Consider the following 21,935-nt stretch of genomic DNA (forward strand, 5'->3'; position numbering starts at 1 on the left):
TTGCTGTCTATGGGGTCCCGGCCAGAGCGTATACACATAGTAAACGACTCCGCAAACGACTGACATGTTAGTTTTTTGCGGCCACTATTCATTGAATAGCCGCAGAAAGCTCAGTCAGTTCACACTATGGAGCGAGTGGCTTCGGCCGCAAGGGCCGAAAGATCATCCGGCTGGTAGTGTTGTACCGACCAGGATGATCTTTCAGAGACCAGCCGCTACTTGACCGGGCCAGGTCACGGAACGGCCGGTCTCTTACGCCATGTGAGCATACCTCCACCGTTCCACTGCGGAGGCACACCACAGGTAGAATAGCCGCGCTGGCTTGGTTGCGTGCTGTGAAGTAGAGTAAGTTTAGAGAAGTAGAGAGGAGGATGTCGAGAGAGTCCCATCCCAAATTAATATTGTGCTCTGCTGGAACTTTAGAGTTAGAATAAGCAGAATACTTGTGCCCATGTTTTGACTCTTTGGTCTTTGCACCACCTATTGCCCTCCAGTGTTGGGCGACCCGTGCTAGAGGGTGACACAAGCCCCAGACATTGTTACCTGGGTTAAGCAGAGTGGCCAAGGTTCCCTGGTTACACCTGCGCTGCGAGATTGAGTACGTAGGCTTCTAGCAACTTTCTTCAGGATACTGTCCTGCACCTTTAGATTTGTTCTCGGTTGGGCTGGGATGATCTCTGCCTTGTCCTCTCTGAGAGTGTCTAGCACTGCATAGTGTCTAGAAGTGCTGCTTTCAAGAAGAGAGTGTCCTTGCTTCCCATGTGCGTCTGTTTTGCTTAACAGCTAGGCTACACTGAACTTTTCCTCTTATAGGGGACCTGGCATAAGCCAGGGCCCAACGTGGCTACTGCAGGGACACGTCTGTCTTGCGTCCTCTCTATTCAGCAACGTGTCTAAGGGCCCTATTCCACGGTATGATTATCGTTAAGATTATCGTTAAGCCGTTCGAATCTAAACGATAATCGTTCGTTTGAATAGCAGTTAATGATTAACGGCCGAACGAGAAATCGTTGATCGTTTAATAAGACCTGGGCCTATTTTTATCGTTGCTCGTTCGCAAATCGTTTGCATTGAATTAGATGTCATTCGGTCGTTTGCAGTAGTTACAAACACAATAGCGACGACAAGACCGCAAGAACGATCATAAGTAAAGATTATTGTTCCATGTAAATGGGTGAACGATTTCAGGTCTTTCGCAATAGCGGTCGTTTGGATTGTTTATCGTTAACGATTATGCGACCGATAATTGTCCCGTGAAATAGGGCCTTAAGACTCACAAACACTTCCCCTCCCCATGTGACTACCTTCTACAGGGTATGTAATACCTGCTGTGAGTGGGTGAGAAGAGAGTGCAAGAGAAGAAAGGAGAAAAGAGATAAGTAAAGAAGAGGAAAGAGCTTTCATTGGTGTACAAATGACAAATAACAATAACCCCTTGAATACTACAGCTGTGCAACACAAGTATACAATATACATACTAGGGACATCTAGTGACAAAACTTAGTTTGGACTACATAATCACTTACACTTGAAGTACAGGCTTTTGCGAAGGGGGTATCTACTAGCAACACCCATGGTGGGATACCACATTATAATATATCTTTCTTCTATATAGGTATTGTTTGTCTTGGTTTGCTGGATTCTAGTAATATATAATTTTATTTTTTTTTCTATCCCCTATTAGTGCTGTTCTGAGGTCACTTCCACACACTGAGCTATGCATTCTGATATCCAATAAACAATGCACCTAGGATCCTCCAACTACAACAGCTGCAAACACTACAACTCCCAGCATTTACTGACAGCCCGCAACCCTCAGGACATGCTGGGATTTGTAGTGCATATGAACAATTCTCTGATAACCGCAGGCTCTGTAGAAGGATTTATAGCTAGATATTCAGGGCTGAGGGTTGTGACTAGAGATGAGCGAATTTGCCGAAGTTCGGGTATCTGCTTCTGATTCCTGCTGTCTGCAGCCTCCGTAAACAGGGTGGATACAGCGTAAGGACCGCCTAGAAAACTGGGATACAGCCAATGTCTGTATCCCAGTTTTCCGGCGGTCCGTAAGGCTGTATCCACCCTGTTTATGGAGGCTGCAGACAGCGGGAATCAGAAGCCGATAGTTCAGATTCATACAAACTCGAACTTCGGCAAATTTGCTCATCTTTAGTTGTGACATATAGATTGCAGCCACCAGGAGCCTCTACACATCCCTCAATTCCCCCTTTATGTTACTCTCATTTATTAAAAGTTTGTCCTCCTAGCAACTTAAACTTTACAAAGAGTAGGGCATTCTAGACATTTTTCCAGGGGACAGCAACTATATGGGAGGTCTTACTACCAGGAGACAATGTCTATATTTGAGGAGCTTACTGTCTGCTCTCCCATATCCCAGATGACCCCACCCACTTCTATGCTGCTGGGACTTCTTTCTGGTAGAAGAGCAAGGCTGCACCAGCTCCTGCTAGTCAGTGTGTATGCCGAAGCCTGCAGAGCAGCCCCCAGCCATATCTATAGGCACTGTCAGGCTGTTACATACCCTATATATGTCTGGCAGCCAATATTACATAACTCTGACCCACAGAAGTGACAAACAGTATATATGTATACATTTATGTATGAAAACAATCTAGCATTAAGACTGTCTGGTTGCTATGGGTAACAAAATCAGAGCTCAGCTTTTATTTCATATAGGATAAAATAAAAGCTGAGCTCTGATTGGTTGCTACGAGCAGCAAAGACAGTCTTACTGCTAGATCGTTTTCAGACATAAAAATTTGAATAAAAAGTGATCAAAAAGACATATTCCAATATGGTATCAATAAAAAGAACACTTCAGGTGTAAAACACATTGGGGGAGATTTATGAAAGGGTGTGAGTATACACCTGGTGTGAACTGCCCACAGCAACCAATCACAGCTCAGCTTTCAGCTCTGCTAAAATATAAGAGGAGCTGTGATTGGTTGCTGTGGGCAGTTTACTCCAGGTGTATATTTACACCCTTTCATAAATTTTCCTCATTGACTTGTGTTTAACTTCTTATCGAGCCGTATGTTTTAATACCTTAGCAACATCTTTGAACATGTTCTCAAATCGTCTGTTGCAAAAAATTCGCATATCGTTCTTTGTAAACAGTCGTTCACAAATTTAACCTATGTGCGAGATAGGCTTAAGCGATCACAAAATGATTGCAAAACGATTTTCCGTACGATATATCGTTCCGTCTAAATGCTGATTTTTATAAAGAAAAAAAAATCGAAATCGTTAATCGTACGATCGGGCGAATTATTGCTCTGTGTAAACGCAGCATTATGAAGCTTAATGATTAATTTTATCAACTCTTTTTGGATGGATAAAGGAAAAAATGTCTCATTTTTATTTTATTTTAAAGGTATGCCATTCAGAGCTGTTAAAATAATGGTATAGTTATACAGTCTGGGTCGTTAAGATAATGATAGCAAAAGTATACTTTTTTTATGTTTTATTTAACAATTGCACACTTTACACTAGTGTACATTCCTGTACACTAGTGTATATTAACTATTAATCTTCTGATTACTGGTACAATACACAGTAGTAGTGCAGTGTATGATATATGTCAGCATTATGCTGACAGACAATCTGTAAGGGAGCGGGTTGCTAAATACTGACAGCTGATCTCCAGTGATGTCGGGCCAGCAGCGTGGCATTTACACACTCCAATCCCACCATAAAAAGGTGAATTGATTGGAATAAAGCACATTAGTGATCGCAATGAAAAAGCACATTGGGGTAATTGATGGGGTAATACACACAACTTTGCAACATCGGCATAAACACACTATGCAACTATGTTACATACATACCCACAGAGCTCTGCTACATGCATAAAAACATATTTTATTGCAGACTCTAATACAAGTGTTCAAATTTATCTAGAACGGGAAACGAAGGTGTGAGGCCTTCCATGATGTCACTGTCATGAGATTAATTGTATGTCTGGGTGAGTTTAAAAATAAAGGGGGAGATTTATTAAACATGGTGTAAAGTGAAACAGGCTCAGTTACCCCTAGCAACCAATCAGATTCCACCTTTCATTTTCCAAGAGTCTGTGAGGAATTAAAAGGGGATCTGATTGGTTGCTAGGGGCAACTGAGCCAGTGTCACTTTACACCATGTTTGATAAATCTTTCCCATTGTCCTTTACTTGTTGTGGGCGTCTGAATGTCATGTGCCCATCTTTGACCCAACATTCTCTCTTTCATACCTCATTTTCCATTATCAGCGTTTTCATCCTCCATATATGATGATCCCATATTGAGGATCGTCCAACATGGACAGTTTTGTCATATAAATATAGAGCAGAGGCAAAGATTTTCAGGTACAGGCCACTGAATTAGAGATCCATCTTTGTGATAGAGGCTATCCACTGCCAAATGCTTTTTTTTTTTTTTTTTTGTCAAACAGGAGATGCAGAAAGATGAAAGAAAAATACAAACAGTTTCTCTTCTTAGTATAATCCCTTAGTGGAAGTGATCCATCGTATAATGAAATGCCAATGTGAGTATTTTATTAAGATGTGTATGCCTCTATAAGAAAGCTGATATCAGCTGTATATGTCACTGATGGAAGGGCGGATGGTGGGGGGTAAACAATTTTTTTAAGAAATTCTGATGATGATTTATCACATCTTTCATTTTACTATCTATATTATAAAAAAAAAACACGAAAATATTCTAGTTTTAATTCTCTCCACTGGGGCTAAAAATAAGCTGAGACCTCTTGTTCTGTATGTGTTAATAAGTAGGATGCTGTAAAGTGATTTGTGCAGAATTATAGCAACAGGTGCCACCAGCAGATAAATAGCATCAGCATAGGACAATAGAAATTTCTTGTGGAATGACTTTGTTGTCTAGGTCCATAAAGCTTGACATAAAGCATGTCACTAAATGCAGTTAAAAACAGCTCAGGCAAGATGGCAGCCCCATAATATTATACAAAAAGTACAATCAGAAAACAGAAACAGATTAGAAAAAAAAATGTTTTAGTATGTGACTCTAAGCACCAAAAGCAAATCAAGGCCATGAATGCCCTTTAAATATAGACTTGCTCAGTTTATGAGAATTCTCAACATCATCATCATCATCATTGGCATCACTGATGCATCATGAACAGGAGATATTTATGCTAATACTTTCAGCACCATGGATAGCAGCTTCACACTAGGTATATTTCAGTCAGTATTGTGGTCCTCATATTGCAACCAAAACCAGGAGTGGATTAAAAACACAGAAAGGATCTGTTCACACAATGTTGAAATTGAGTGGATGGCCGCCATATAACAGTAAAAAACTGCCATTATTTCAATATAACAGCCGTTGTTTTAAAATAACAGCAAATATTTGCCATTAAATGGCGGCCATCCACTTAATTTCACCATTGTGTAAACAGAGCCTTTCTGTGTTTTCAATCCACTCCTGGTTTTGGTTGCAATATGAGGACCACAATACTGACTGAAATATGCGTAGTGTCAAGCCAGCCTAAAGGTGGAGTATGCAAAAGTAGAAACAAGTATCTGTCATTCCCAAAGTTGACAAGTGTCAGACAGAAGTCTCTAATCCACAACTGAAGTGACTTGATCTCTCTAGTTATTAGACAAATGATGGAAGAGTTGCTTCTTTGATGTTATTTCAGATGTTAAAAAGGCAGAAGGAAATATGCTAAATGGTACAGCAGAAATTCTATTACAGGTCCAACTTGTCCTGCTTCAATCGTGCCATATTACTAATGAAGTTCTCTTTCATGCAAGCCAAATGCATAGATACCAGCCTCATAACAGTTTATTCCAAGCGAAAGCCTTTAGCTGACTCTGCAAAATCATTACCTTAACTCTCCTACACAAAATTTTATTGCTGGTATTACTAACACGTTATTAGTGTATTACTTTTTTCTCTGAAAATTGAGCAGTAAGCCTTAAAGTGAAGACACTCCATTTCTGGAAAAAAAAAGCCAAAGCTACAAATGAACCTGTAATAAAATACTGATACAGCAAAAAAGTACAGCCAACATGCTGATTAAAAGCTGGTGGGGCTGCTATTTAATGTACAGCTATCTTTTAATTTATATGCAAAGGAGAAAAGTCAAACCCAAAATGTGATCTACAATGTTGAGCACCCTTCTTTCAGTACACAGGGTTAGTAATTAATATATGATTTACCACTGCAAATAGACAAACACTAGCTTTAACTGGGTGATCTATTATATACAGTGGGGGAGCTAAGTATTTGATACACTGCTGATTTTGCAAGGATGGAGCCTATTTTTGCTTTTGCACTTTTGCTTATTCGTCTTCATGTTTAAAAGGCAATAACGCTTGCATTTTTTCACCTACTTACCCCCGTTAATTTTTGTGACACTAATTGTACTTTGCAATGACTTAATTTCCCATAAAATATGCAGTGAAACCAGTTAAAAAAATTATTTGCAGAGTTAAATTGAAAAAGAAAAAAAAAGAAAAAGCAATTAATTAAGTTTTCATTTCAGGGGGTTTCGTGTTTATGCTGTTCACTTTATGGGTAAACTGTAAAACTGACATGTTTTCTATGTTACCCAAGTCAGTACGATTACAATGATAGTAAGCTTTATATAACTTTGTAAAATTAAAACCTTCAACCTTTAAAGGACCGGGCCAATTACAATTTTTGTGTTTTTGTTTTTTTTCTCATTGTGCTTAAAAGGCCATATCATTTACACTTTTTCACCTAGAGACCCACATGAGCCCTTATTTTTTACAATGATATGTATAACTTTTATATTATGTGATGGCTTGTAATAAATTCAAACCATTGTTAAAATATATATGTTACTTAAAATCGCTCCATTCCCAGGCTTATAGCGCTTTTATCTTTGGTCTATGGGGCTTTGTGAGGTGTCATTTTTTGTGCCATGATGTGTTCTTTCTATCAGTACCTTGATTGAGCATATGCGACTTTTTGATCGCTTTTAATTACAATTTTTCTGGATTTGATGCGACCAAAAATGCACAATTTTGCACTTTGGGATTTTTTTGTCCTTACACCGTTTACCGTGCGAAATCAGGAATATGATAAATTAATAGTTTGGGTGATTACGCACATGGCGATACCAAACATGTTTATTTATTTATTTTTTTATTTTTATTTATAACATGGGAAAAGGGGGGTGATTTGACCTTTTATTAGGGGAGGGTTTTTTTTTATAATAATGGCATTTTTTTTTATCTTTTACACTTATACTAGAAGCCCCCCTGGGGGACTTCTAGTATAAGTACACTGATCTCTCATTGAGATCTATGCTGTAAAGTTGTACAGCATAGATCAATGAGATAGGCACTGCTGCAGCCGGAAGCAATCGAGTGCCAAGCCGGGATCAGCGCCATTACGTTGCAGACCCCGGCCCAAGCCGGTTGTGTGGATCGCTCCTCCGGGACATCGTTCCGGGAGTGATCCACCCCACTAGACACCAGGGATGGGCTCCAGTAAGTAATCGGATGCAGCTGTCAACTTTGACAGCTGCATCCGATTACTTAATACTAATAACCGCGGCACCACTCTGAACATCTTTAGGCGTCCTAGGACATACAGATACGCCCAGGGTCGCCATGGGGTAAAAAAAAATAAACACGTTTAAAATTGCTCTATTACCATCCTTATAATGCATTTATTTTTTGGTCTATAGAGCTATGTAAAGTGTAATTTTTCGCACCATGATCTGTGCTTTCTATTGGTAGTGTTCTTGCATATATGCAACTTTTTTAATGTGATCAAAAATTGTCAATTTTGCACTTTGGCTGTTTTTTCCCCCCCGCTGACACCACTTACTGTGCGATGATCTAGAATGCAATAAATTAATAGTTAGCTTCACCCAGAGACAGAGACTCGTACTACCTATTAGGGAGATCACCAAAACTGAAAGGCAGAAGACGGGCAGATACACAACCGTTATGTAAACTTGAGTATGAAGAGTTTCACACTTTACACACATCCTGGCAGAGTACAAGACTAATTAGGCAAATTCTCATTTCCGGCCTCTATCTCCTCCTACAGAGTTTCCTATCTTATTTCACCTTAAGCTACTGTTGTGATGTCTACTACTGTTCATTGTGCTAAGTAACAAAGCACTGTTATATTCTTTTGTACTGCACTGAAGATATTTTCAAGTAAATTTAAGCATTTTTTAAGTGGGACTCTTTCATCCCTGTCATCGCACCTTGCACCTGACACTAGTTTTACCAAAGTCCGGGGATGGGTATTACCACTCCTGGCCACTGTAACAAAATGCCCCAAAACACCAGAGCCCACTGGCTGGTTCAACACCAGTATAAAGCAGAGCAGGGCCACGGCAGTAGATGTGTGTATGATCTGTGTGCTGTAGAGCTGTGTATGTGTGAGTGTACTGTACTTTCGTTTTTTTTTTTTTTTTTTTTAATTAAATACAGTATTTTAAATCACACACAGGGCCGTTTTAATACATTGGTGGGCCCAGTGCACAGCCCTCAAGAGTGGGCCCCCCACCCCCACCCAGCGTTATCAGAATCGGAGCTCCACGCACAGTATAATCCCCTGAAAATGCCCCTACACTGTATTAAGAGCCCAAATACATATGGTAGTTACCGTATAACCTTATAAAGATATCACCAATGATACCATTACATAATACCGCTACACCATGACCACTATCACTACACACCCTATAACAGAGTGCAGTTACATCCATTTACTCACATGCGGCATCTTCTCGATCAGAGTCTTTCACCTTTTCTTTCACTCCATCTAGCGTGGGCCACCTTTAAGTCTTCCCCCGGCTGGGAATCTTCTCTTCAGAATCTGCCAGAGAAACATTTTAGGGTCCCCTGTACCCCTATACAGTAGTTACACCTCTCTGTGCCCCTATACAGTAGTTACACCTCTCTGTGCCCCTATACAGTAGTTACACCTCTCTGTGCCCCTATACAGTAGTTACACCTCTCTGTGCCCCTATACAGTAGTTACACCTCTCTGTGCCCCTATACAGTAGTTACACCTCTCTGTGCCCCTATACAGTAGTTACCCCCCTCTGTACCCCTATACAGTAGTTACACCCCTCTGTGCTTCAATATAGTAGTAAGGTCCCTATATAATATAGGCACCTCTGTGCAGCCCCAATGTTAGTATAGACCCATGTGCTGCCCCCAGTAGTATAGACCACCTGTGTGCTGCCCCCAATAGTATATAGACCCCTGTGTGCTTCCCCCAGTACTATAGACCAACTAGGTGCTGTCCCCAGTAGTATATAGACCCCCCTGTGCACTGCCCCCAGTAGTATATAGACCACTAGGTGATGCCCACAGTAGTATATAGCCCCCTCTGTGCTCCCTAGTTATATATACACCCCCCCTGTGCATCCCCCAGTAGTATATATACCCCCTGTGCACCCCACAGTAGTGTGTATATATATATCCCCTGTCCTCCTCCAAGTAGTATATTGTCCCGCTGTGCACCCCCCAGTAGTATATTTATCCCCTGTACGCTTTCCTAGTTATATATACCCCCTGTGCACCCCCCTCCATATAGAATAGTCCCCCTGTACATCCCCCTCCATATAGAATTGCTCCCCCCTGCATCGCCCCATATAAAATAGCTCCCCCCTGTGCATCCCCCCCATATAGAATAGCCACCCTGTACATCCCCCTCCATATAGAATAGTCCCTCCTGTACATCCCCCTCCATATAGAATAGTCACCCCGATACATTCTCCCATATAGAATAGCCCCCCCATGCATCCTCCATATAGAATAGCCCCCCTGTGCATCCCCCCCATATAGAATAGCCCCCCTGTGTATCCCCCCCATATAGAGTAGCCCCCTTATGCATTCCCCCAAATAGAATTGTCCCCCTGTGCATCCCCATATAGAACCCCAGACAGCCATTCCCATGTGAAGGGGTTAAAAAAACAAACAAACACACATTCTCACCTGTCACCTCGCTCCCAGCAGCTTCTTCCTCGGGCCGCATCTTCAGTCTGCAGCTTCTTCTTCTTCATGCTGCAGCGCGGCGGCGGCCTCTCTCCTCCCTCACCTCTCAGGTCCTCAGCGGTGCGCCAGGGAAGTGATGTCACCGCTGGGGGCCTGGCAGAGGTGCCTGCAGACGTGCCTGCGCTCAGCGCGGCAGGGGGGCCTGCAGGGGGCACCATGGATGGGTAACTTACCCATCCCGACGGCGCCCCCCTGGCAGGCTGGTGGCCGGAGCCCTGTGCGACGGCACTGGTCGCACAGAGCAAAAGCCGGCCCTGCTCAGGGTGGGCCCCTTTAACCAGTGGGCCCGGTGCACGTGCACCATGTGCCCTCTAGTTAAAGCGGCCCTGATCACACATAGAATATAATCACATATAACAAGTCTGCCATGAATTTCTCAAAGTGCATTTGCTGCAGGAAATCCACAGTGGATTTTGATTCCCATTCCCTTCAATGGATCAGCAGAAATTCCACAAATGCACTATAGTGGCAGATGTGCTTTGAACCCATTTAAGTCAATGTATAGTAAAACCCATGGTGGAATTCTTTCACCAAATTTGCTGTTTAAAATGTGTTTAGCCTTAGACAAAAGGAAAAAGGCATATTACAGAGCAATATGAAGAAATCACATGACAGGAGAAACATCCCACATGTTTTGTCCTCTGCTAAGGAAGTCCAGTGAAAAAAATTTTGTCGGAGTCTAAGGGCCCTATTACACGGGTCGATTATCTCTAAATCTTTCGAATTTGAACGATAATCGTTCTTTGTAATTGCAGGCAACTATCGAAAAATCATTTGTATGTCGTTGACCGTTGCTTTAGATCTGAACCTAAAATTATTGTTAATCTTTCGCTAATTGTTCGCTCTAATTTCACATTCGTTTGCTCAAGTTCCGCATTTGTTCACTAATCGTTCAGTGTAATTGAACATTGTTCATTGTTTTGCTGGGTTCGGAAGGAATGAACGATCGTAGTAACAATTGCAATAACGATTGTAGTAACTAACAATTGTCGTTCTGTGTAATATGGTGAACGATTTCAGGTTAACAATAAACAATCTCGTTAATCGTTAAAAATCGCTCCGTTTAATAGGACCCTAAGTGCTGAGTTAACCACCAATCTCAACAATAAGTAGGAAGAAGTGTTTGGCTAAACACCTCTTTCCCCATCTGTCTCTCTCTTGCAGGAAACAGATTTTATAGAAAGCTTATTAAACTTTTCTCCTGCAGCAAGGAGAGAGACTGACAGAAAACAGAGCACGTCTCCCCGTTCTTTCTAGAGATCAGTAGGGGTTTAAGCACGCAGATACTGGCTGATCAAAACTTTTGACGTCTCTTTGTCTCTATTGTCAGGGCAGCCTGTTTCCTTACAAATTCAAAAACAGAGTACCCAGAGAAAACCCATGCAAACAATGACAGAACATACCAACTCTTTTCAGATGTTGTACTTGCCAGGGCAAACATGCTAGATCCGTTTCTCACTGACATCAACAATCAGGAGGCCAACATGCCTACAGTGTAAGGTAACACTAGTGTGTGTGTGGCCATCTTTATGGTTGTAGTTTAAATTGAAAGGCAATTGTAGGGGGGAGAGTGTATACTGGGCTTGTGAATATACAGATGTAGCCCCTTTCGACTTGATCCCTGACGCGATAAACTTTTCTTTTAATGCGTTAGGATGTTGGTACAGCAACTTCGTTAAAAATGATCTAACTGTAATTCAAGACATAGCCAGTAGGTGTAATGAATTACAATGGGATTTCACTCAGACAAAGCCCTAATTCCGAGAAATACCTCCCAGTATGGTCTGACTCTACCGCTCACTCTAACAGTTTATATTTCATTAACAAAGCACATTTTCGTTCTAATCATGTTATTTTTCGTTTACAATCGCCAGGCTGAAACTAAACATGCTGTTTTAAGTAAATATATTGTTAATACATTTCCTGCTGCAGGACATTTATTAACAATATATTTACTTAAAACAGCATTTTTTCCATTTCAGCCTGGCTATTGTAAAGGAAAAATAACATGATTAGAATGAAAATTTTCTGTTTTAATGAAATATAAACTATTACAGCGTCGTGACAGGGGTGGAATGTGGACCGGGAGATGTGGCAGCCCCGGCGTCCACCAACCACCGCCACTGCTTCTACTTGGTGGCCCTGGACACTGCCGCATCTCCCGGTCCACATTCCACCCCTGTCACAGCCCGAGGCAGGAGCCCCCCGCGTCCCGGTTCTCTGGCAGCTGGCCAGATCCCTCTCACGTCGAAATAGGACCCTCCGGCCCCGATTGTAGCGCCAATGTTTAATCCACTCCCATCATCCCCATCACCTCCTCTGTGCCCCCATCACCTCCTCTGTGCCCCCATCACCTCCTCTGTTCCCCCTTACCTCCTCTGTGCCCCATCACCTCCTCTGTGCCCCCATCACCTCCTCTGTAACCCCCTCACCTGCTCTGTGCCCCCTCATTAACTTCACTTAATTTATTAACTGTACTTAATTTACAGTCTGTGCATAGAGAGATTGGGGGGAGTAGTAGTTAGTTTTTAATTATTTCCTCCAGAGATCTGCAACTCTGAAGAAAGTAAATAAGAACTAACTACTACTCCCATCATCCTCCCTACGCACATACTGCAAATCAATTGCAGTTAATGAATGTCATTGTTCATGGTTCTCACTAGCAAGACTTACACACAATTTGCACGTTCAGTGAAGGAGTTGTAGCGGCTGAGTACATTTCACATACTCTACGGTCCTGAAAAGGATTTGAAATTGCCGCCAACTCAGAAACTGTTCACTGCTCTAGCCTCAGAAGCCCTGTAGCATTCTCAGACACTGTATTTTTTACATTGATCCAAGCGCCACCTGGTGGTGGAATGTGAACATGACAAGTAAAAACCTAGAATTTCCTTGATCGCGTTAAGGTATCTCTGACGAGAACCGTTACAGTGACTGCAGGGATGCATTAACGTGATCATGGTAAGGATGGCTTCATCTGTACCAACTCGTGCTACTAAACATTTAGATATGTTTTAAACTAAAAAAATAAATAAAGCTGGGTCTGTCCCTTCTCACAGAAAATACTGTGGTCTACTAACCCCTTGTCTCCGCAGCCAGCCTCCGCACGACACAGCCTCTTCCCGCTGCCCGATTGCTGGTAGGGACAGAGGGGGGAGAGAATGACGTTCCGGGAACTGCCTGCATCCCATGACGTTCCAGTAAAGTCATTTTGTGGCAAGGGGTTAAACAAACATTTTATTATATACACAATATTCATTTTTATTGCATGTTTTTAAAGGATTAACATAAAAAGGCAAGTGTTTTGAATCTAATTGATAATGAAAAATAATACATTATTTCTGAATCATGCTACTGAGCTGCGGGAGGACTCGGAAGAGCAGGGAGACTGGGATGGTGCTACTGTGGGTGAGAGGGGGGGGAGGAACGTGCTGCCATGGGTGAGGCCGGGGTGGTGATGGCCGCAGGGGAGACGGGTGGGGGGTCGGGTACTGCCGCAGGTGAGACGGGGGGGGGGGAGGAACATCCCCCGAGTGAGACCGGGGGGCGGGGGGAGTAACATGCTGCCACTGTGAGGCCGGGGTGGTGATGGCCGCAGGGGAGACAGGTGGGGGGTCGGGTACTGCCGCGGGTGAGACCGGGCGGCAGGGGGAGTAACATGCTGCCACGGGTGAGGCCGGGGTGGTGATGGCCACAGGGGAGACGGGGTGGTGATGGCCGCAGGGGAGACGGGGTGGTGATGGCCACAGGAGAGACGTGTTGGGGGGTCAGGTACTGCCGCCGGTGAGACCAGGGGGCAGGGGGAGTAACATGCTGCCACGGGTGAGGCTGGGGTGGTGATGGCCGCAGGTGAGACGGGGTGGGGGGGCCCGGGTGCTGCCGCAGGCTACATCCTCAACACCAACTCAGCTCTGCTACATCCCCAACACCAACTCAGCTCTGCTACATCCCCAACACCAACTCAGCTCTGCTACATCCCCAACACCAACTCAGCTCTGCTACATCCCCAACACCAACTCAGCTCTGCTACATCCCCAACACCAACTCAGCTCTGCTACATCCCCAACACCAACTCAGCTCTGCTACATCCCCAACACCAACTCAGCTCTGCTACATCCCCAACACCAACTCAGCTCTGCTATATCCCCATCACCAACTCAGCTCTGCTACACAATCATCAGACATAAGCATTGCATGATAGGAAATATAGTTTCCTGTCTTGATAAACCATCTTTTAGAAAAACTTGTAACTCTGGAACGGCAGCAGCTAGAAAGATGGGGGATGGCTCAAAATACTCAGGGGGGGCTTGGTGAGTAAGACCAGCTAGGTTTGGGAGCATTTAATTTTTTTTTGCTCTTGGGGGGAATACCCCTTTAATATAAAGTTGAGAAAGTAGAAAACATATTTGTGGATTTACTGACCTGCAAACTTTAGGGCAGCAATTAATTGAATGCCACTTTGAAATATTTACCTTGAGGCTACAAACCCACTTGGCGGGTCTGCAGCGAGTCTCCTTGCTGCGTTTTTGCAGCGAGACTCGCTGCAGATCCCAGCCCTATACTTTCATTAGCAGAGAAACTCGCAGCAGGGATGTACATCCCTGCTGCGATTTTGTCTGCAGCCCGCCCCATTAACCCCCTCGCCGCCGGACATTATACATTACCGGGTCCCCGTTCCTGCTTGCTTCGGAGCCGCCAAAGCAAGCAGGAACGGGGACCTCGTAATGTATATCCTGCCCACCCCCCCTGCAGCCCCGATTGCCCCCAGCCCCCGGCCGCATGATCGCCCCCCGCACCCCCCGGCCGTACGATCGTCGCACGATCGCCCCCCGCACCCCCCCTGCAGCCCCGATCGCCCCCCGCAGCCCCCGGACGCATGATCGCCCTCCCGCACCCCCCGGCCGTACGATCGCACCCCCCCGGCCGTACGATCGCCCCCCGCAGCCCCCATCCGCACGATCTCCCTACGCAGCCCGTGCGGCCGGGGGGTGCGGGGGGCGATCATGCGGCCGGGGGCTGCGGGGGGCGATCGTGCGGCCGGGGGCTGCGGGGGGCAATCGTGCGGCCGTGGGGCGATCGTGCGGCCGTGGGGCGATCGTGCGGCCGGGGGCTGCGGGGGGCGATCGTACGGCCGGGGGGTGCGATCATGCGGCCGGGGGGTGCGGGGGGCGATCCTGGGGCCGATCGGGGCTGCAGGGGGCGCGGGCAGGATATACATTACCAGGTCCCCGCTCCTGCTTGCTTCGGCGGCTCCCGGCACGTTCTGCCCGGCCAATCAGTGCGCTGCCCTGCCGCAGCGCACTGATTGGCTGGGCGGGCCGTGAAGACACCGGGAGCCCCGAAGCAAGCAGGAACGGGGACCCGGTAATGTATAATGTCCGGCGGCTAGGGGGTTAATGGGTAGAGCTGCAGACAAAATCGCAGCAGGGATGTACATCCCTGCTGCGAGTTTCTCTGCTAATGAAAGTATAGGGCTGGGATCTGAAGCGAGTCTCGCTGCAAAAACGTAGCAAGGAGACTCGCTGCAGACCCGCCAAGGGGTTTGTACCCTGAATGTATATTGTTTGTTCATTTTATGAAAATAAACTGAATCTAACACAGTTACACTAATAAAATAAAACCCTGCTACTGATCTAAAAAAATACAGTATAAAGTATTATATTATATAATGATTTATTGACATCTAAATGCATTTATTGTAATAAAAAAAAAAAGAAAAGAAAATGAATTAAAATTAAGTAATAAGAAATATGGGCTTCTGTACATATTGTATTTTAGTTTCTTCTTTTTAGTGCCAGTATGATATTAAAGCTAGCACTAGCACTCCCCATACTAGGGGAGAAATTAATTTCCAACTCCAATCAGAATAAATTTCTGGATGAATATCCCACCTGCAGAAATCAAGTAACCATTCCCGTATTACTGTATTTTTCAAGGAAAGCATTAAGCCTTCACTTTTGTACTTACCTTACCTTCACTTACGTTCTTGTGAATCAACCATACAAACATTATAGTCTCACTGCTCTTACAGTAATGAATTTCCATTTGTGATGGCAGTGAAACCTTCTTTCCTCTAAATGTAGAGGATGTCCCCTTTTCGTGGTTACAGGCCTAGGTATAAGATCACTAGAAAGACTTCTGTACTGTAACTAGATTGATGGCCTTCTTTTTTTCTAAACTAAGTAACTTAAAGGGGTAGTGCAGCGGTAAGCAATTATTCACTAAATAACACACATAACAAAGTTATACCACTTTGTAATGTATGTTATGTATGTGAATGGCCCCCTTCCCCGTGATCCCCCCCCACCCCGGAAGTGTAGTGCTCTATACTCACCTGATTCGTGTCGACCCCCGTCCGCTATCTTGTAACAATGATGTGATCTTCGGGCGGCCGACCGAATCGTTCCGACCGTCCCTAGTTCCGGCCACCCTCTGCCGCGTCATCAGCTGCTCAGCCGCGATTGGCTGAGCATAACTGTGCTCAGCCAACCGCGGCTGAGCAGCTGATGATGCGGCAGAGGGCGGACGGCACTAGGGACGGTCGGAGCGATTCGGCCGGCCGCCTGAAGATCACATCATTGTTATAAGATGGATGCCGGGTTGACACGAATCAGGTAAGTATAGAGCACTACACTTCCGGGTCTAGCGTGGGTGGGGGGAAACACGGGGAAGGGGGCTATTCACTAACATAACATACATTACAAAGTTGTATAACTTTGTAATGTGTGTTATTTAGTGAATAATTGCTTACCGCCGCACTACCCCTTTAAGTTTGTCTTTCTCTCTTTTTCAGCCCTTCTCTTTTACAGAAACCCAATATTGTACACAATATTCAAACTTGTAAAAGAAGTAGCATGTTGACACTACACCAGTGTATGTGGCAGCAATCAAATATTAATCCCAGGAGGAAAGCCAGGTGGTACTCAAGCCACATTCTCACATAGCAGTCAATCATGTAAGCAAGTAGAAAAACAGGGGCACTCACCCGTGTATGCTTTTCATGGACGACTTTATTTCCATGAAACTGTATCACATAAAAAGAGCAGACATTAACAGACAGAAGCTAGCAGTGTGCATGGTGAAAGAGGTTAAGCACTTACATTGGGCTTCTGCAGACCACCTTTGGCAATGTGAGCATGAAAAGAGTGTAACTGTGCACCCTGCTGCCATCTGTCTGTTGATGTCCGCACATGTAATGTAATAGTTTTACAAAAATAAAGAAGTCCATGAAAAACATAAAGGGGGGTGCCCTTGTTTTTCTACTTGCTACATGATTGTACACAATATTCTATCTGTGGTCTAGTTATTTGTATAAAGGTTTCCTTTGTAGGCATCTATGCCTCTTTTAATGTATTCCATGATTTTATTTGCCTTGGCAGCTGCTGTCTGGTAGTGATTGTTAGAGTGGAGTTCACTGTCCACCAATATCTCTAGATCCATTTCAGTGGCTGTTTTTACTAATTAGCACATAATCATATATCTTGTCGCTTTCGCCCTAATGCAAAACATTACATTTATACACATTTATTTAGTAGCTTGAGATGAAGAATAAGAAATGTAGAAGCAGGCATATATAGCTTTAGGGGGTAGAGTTAACCTTGATGTTGGCATGTTATTTTTTTTTCGGGGGGAGGGGGGGCAGGAGATGCCATTTATGTCTTTGTGTGTAAGGAACTATCTAGTACTTTCTCTCAACATGTTCTGGTTAATACAGGACCAATATAATATGAATAGTTTACTGCAGGGTGACTTTTACTGTGAAAATTGAAAAAATAATCATTTTTGTACAATAAAGTGTGCTGTTTAATACAAATTGAGTTTACGGTTTTACCAGGTGAAACACATATTTGCTGCAAAAGAATGGCACATTGTAGAAAACTATGTGCAGTTTTGGCACAGTTCACAGCTGTGAGGCACAGTACTATACTGCCAGAAACTATTGTCTCCTTGCCAATGGCAACAACGGTCGTACTTAATGCAGTATGGAACATTGCCTCTTGTTCTATGGGATCTCGGCCGGAGCATATTCACATTGTATACGTTCCAGCCGGGATCCCATGCCGGACCGCAAAGAACTGACATGTCAGTTTTCTGCGGCCGCAATTCACTGAATTGCGGCTGTAGGAAACCCTGTCAGTTCACACAATGAAGCGAGCGCTTGCTTCATTGTGTGCTGCGGGGAGTTCTGATACTTTGTAGTGGCAGGACCTGGTTACTGCAGCTGCAGTTGCATGTCACCACCTCTACACAGTGAACAGAGCCAACTGCTTTCAGTTCCGATTATTATGTTGTGCGGGCGCTAACTACTGATCGGCGGGGGGAGGCAGGGGCTTTGTACTCCGTCAATCAGTGATAGATGACCTATCCTGAGATTAGCTTATCAAACTGTTTTGCTATGAAAACCCCCTTTAATATTTAGAAAATATAATAAACTGTCACAAATTTTTTACTGAAATAACTTTCCACTGCTATGAACTAAACATTTCTGTACTTTGTCAACTTCAATTTTGTTACTTTGTTCTTAGTTAACACCTGGTATCAAAGTAGAAGCAAGCTAATCTATATCAATAGAAGGGTGATTGTTTTCTACAGCAATAGCTTTTACCTTTCCTCTATTATCCATTTATTTGATACCGATGTAATAAAAAATGTACAGGTTATGCTAAAAAGTGATGCTTGTGGTTTCAGCAAAATGACAATTTAAGCAAGGGAGAAATTTAAATTGCTTTTTGGACAATTAATTTTGTTATTACCGCTGTCTAATAAGATGCATGCATGTTTTCACAGATCTGTTTTCATCCTGTCTGATCATATTAAAGTTAGGTTTACTATGCAGAACCTGAGGGAAGATGCAGTAACATGACTCAAACTGCAATAAAGAGTAGGATTTTGATGCAGTGCATTTTATGATACTGCAACACAGTGTCTTTCAAAAGAAAATGAAATCTGTCCTGTCAGTACAAACAGGCAACAAAGGTGAATATAATGAAATTTTTCAGCCTAGTGTGACGTAAAATATCAGTTAAGCACAGATAGAGGTTATTAACAAAATGTCATTACACAAGTGTAGTGCTATTTTTGTACATAGATATACAATATACTGATTTTAGCATTTTATTGTATGGTGTTTTTGGATTCTCCTTTGTTTTTTAAACATGCTTGAAAAGTTGCTTTTTTCAGTATGCTTTAAATGTATTGTTTTGTCATTTGTTTTTCTATAAACTTCTCAAATAGTGATGAATGAACTGTCCAAACCCGGACACTTGATATTTGACTCCTGGTGGGTGGAGATATTGGATGCAGCCCCAGGGAGTCCTGGAAAACATGAATACAGCCATAGACTATGTTCACACGATGAGATTTTGCAGCTGTCATTGCTGGCAGCTGTCAAACAAACATCCGTAATTTAACAATAACAGACGTCTATAATTAAAATGATCATTATTGCCGGCCATCAATGGTAAATAACGGCAAAATCCTGGCATGTGAACATAGCCATAGGCTGTATTCATGTTTTCCTGAATACAGCCTTGGAGTATTGGAATAAAAGCATACTTCTTCATTAAGTGCTGGATCTTGAGTTTTTGTTGGATGTACAAGCGCACATGAGCCAGGTGTGGATTCGCAGCACCAAAGATTGTCATCAACCGGTGAGCTGATACTTTCTTTATTACAGCCTTAGGACTGCATCCAACTTCTCCAGCCATCGAGAGTCAAATGCAGAGCGCTCGGCTTTGGCCAAATCCGAACATTAGCCAAGTTCGATCAGTACTATTTTCACATAATTTAATCATTACTATTTTCAATAGAATAACTAAAAAACACTTGTGCAACATGACATATAATAAAAAGTACCATTACAAATGTGTGTGACGTTTTACATGCATTTTAAAACAAACAAAGCACCGTGGGGGACATTTATTAAGACCAATCCTAAATAAAGCCCGGCTCCGAATTACCCCTCTAGAGTTAATAAAGGTGCATGCCTCTTAGTAATTTCAGAGGGACCTGTGCCTGTCGCAGGGTTTGCCCAGAAATATACACATGATCAGATAAATTAGGCAACACCTGGTGTACACCATGGAAAAGGTTATAATCTGCACCTTTATCATATCATACTTTTAGCGGTGCAGCATTGATAAATGTGCCCCCTGTAAATTTATATTAGCCACTCTTTTTTCCAGGAGTACGAAAAGCCGCACATAAATACAATGAGTTAACTGTTAAGATCAAAGAGATTGGACACTATGAAAGATCAATCCTAAGATCATAGTACAGGGCAGGACACAGGAGACTATAATATTATCCAGTTATTATCCTTCTGAACTGTTACCTTACACAACGCCCCATGGGATGACTCAAGACCTACTATTATTCTTCTACCCAATCTCACCATTGGCATGTATAAAAAACAATGTTCCAACTGGATTTGTGTACATCTTCTACCCATCTTCTAGGGAACACACAAAGGATTTTACTACACAGAATTTAGGTATGGGACACTGCTGTTTTTTTCTTTTTTTATATTAAAACCTGTTTCTGCACACTTTTTTGTATGTCCATTAAAGGGGTACTCTGTCGATAAAAAAAAAACTTTTTATATATTTCTGCCCTTCCGTACATCTTAAACAGGCTATACTGTACCTCGGCATACTCCCTGGTGTGTTCTTACAGTGTCTCTCGGTCAAGGATAGAGACAGGATAGTGATGCAGAAGAATAAGGCATGTTTGATTCCAACAGCTCAATCTAATATACACATTCCGTGCACCTTGCAACATATAACATTCCTTATGCACCTTACTGTGATATAACTATGTTTTTTTTCTATCACTCACTATTCTGCAAAATTGCTGTTAGCATTATTCCTCTACTGTGACATTTTTGTTTACAATAGCCCTTTCCTAAGATTTTACGTTGTCTCTTATGCATATACTGTGGCTGTGTATTATTTTCATTGTCTGTTTTTTGAAGGAACAGTAATAAATTATTTGTGTACATCAATTTCTGCTTTTTCAGTGACATAACTACACTATATGGGCAAAGTTGTTGGAACACCTAAAGCAGCTTTTAGAACATAGGCATTGCAGTTGTAACAGTTTTTGCTCTTCTAGGAAGACTTTCTACTTTCTACCCCCCCCCCCCCCCCATTCATCTATACAGTACATGATGTTTTCTTTATTTAGATATTTGTGAACACCCTAGGATATATACGGTTCAACTTAAAAAAACAAACATTGGGATATAGCAATTTTCTTTTAGGTGTGAATTTATTTTTAAAAGAACAGTGGCATTATTACAAGAGATGAGCGAACCTGCCGAGGTTCGGGTTCGTATGAACCTGAACTTTCGGCTTCTGATTCCCGCTGTCTGCCTGCTCCGTGAAGAGGGTGGATACACCTAAAGGCGTAACTGTCATGTTTTTTTTTTTATTGCAGAAATCAGTAGTATAAGCGATTTTAAGAAACTCTGTAATAGGTTTCATCAGCCAAAAAAGCCTCCTTCTGTACTCAAGAAGCAATCCCCCAGCCTCCCCCCTGACTTCTTATCTGTGCATTATCAGGCAAACACATCTTCATTACAGAGAAGCCAGTGAAGACGGGTTCTGCTCTCTCCATTGTAAGCCTATGAAAGGGGAGGGGCCGAGGGAGATGAGGGAGCAGGAAGAAGTGACATGAAGGTCAGCTGTTTGTAGACTCTCTGGGCACCTAAAACACTAAATTCAGGTGTCAGAAAGGTCAGTGCTTATCTATGAACTTACTGAGAGAAGATTGCAGGGTGTTGTGCTTTGCAGAAATCCTCCGTGCTCAGTCACTCCTAACAGCCCCTCCCCTCTCCATAGCCACATAGTGGAGAAAGAAATCCTGCTTCATTTGATGTGAGGGGGGAGGCAGGGAGATTGCTTTT

At 43.2% G+C, this 21,935-nt stretch overlaps 1 long non-coding RNA gene across 1 annotated transcript; it reads left to right on the top strand.

The window, feature by feature from the left end:
• The first annotated feature begins 4,162 nt into the window (after nt 1-4,162).
• LOC138776279 (uncharacterized) lies at nt 4,163-19,062 on the top strand. The gene is made up of 3 exons (XR_011360717.1): nt 4,163-4,360; nt 4,447-4,539; nt 18,818-19,062. It is a non-coding gene; the product is annotated as an uncharacterized lncRNA (long non-coding RNA).
• The last annotated feature ends 2,873 nt before the right edge of the window (nt 19,063-21,935 follow it).

This window comes from Dendropsophus ebraccatus, chromosome 1 (assembly GCF_027789765.1).
Source record: "Dendropsophus ebraccatus isolate aDenEbr1 chromosome 1, aDenEbr1.pat, whole genome shotgun sequence".
In the NCBI taxonomy this organism is placed as follows: Eukaryota; Metazoa; Chordata; class Amphibia; order Anura; family Hylidae; genus Dendropsophus; species Dendropsophus ebraccatus.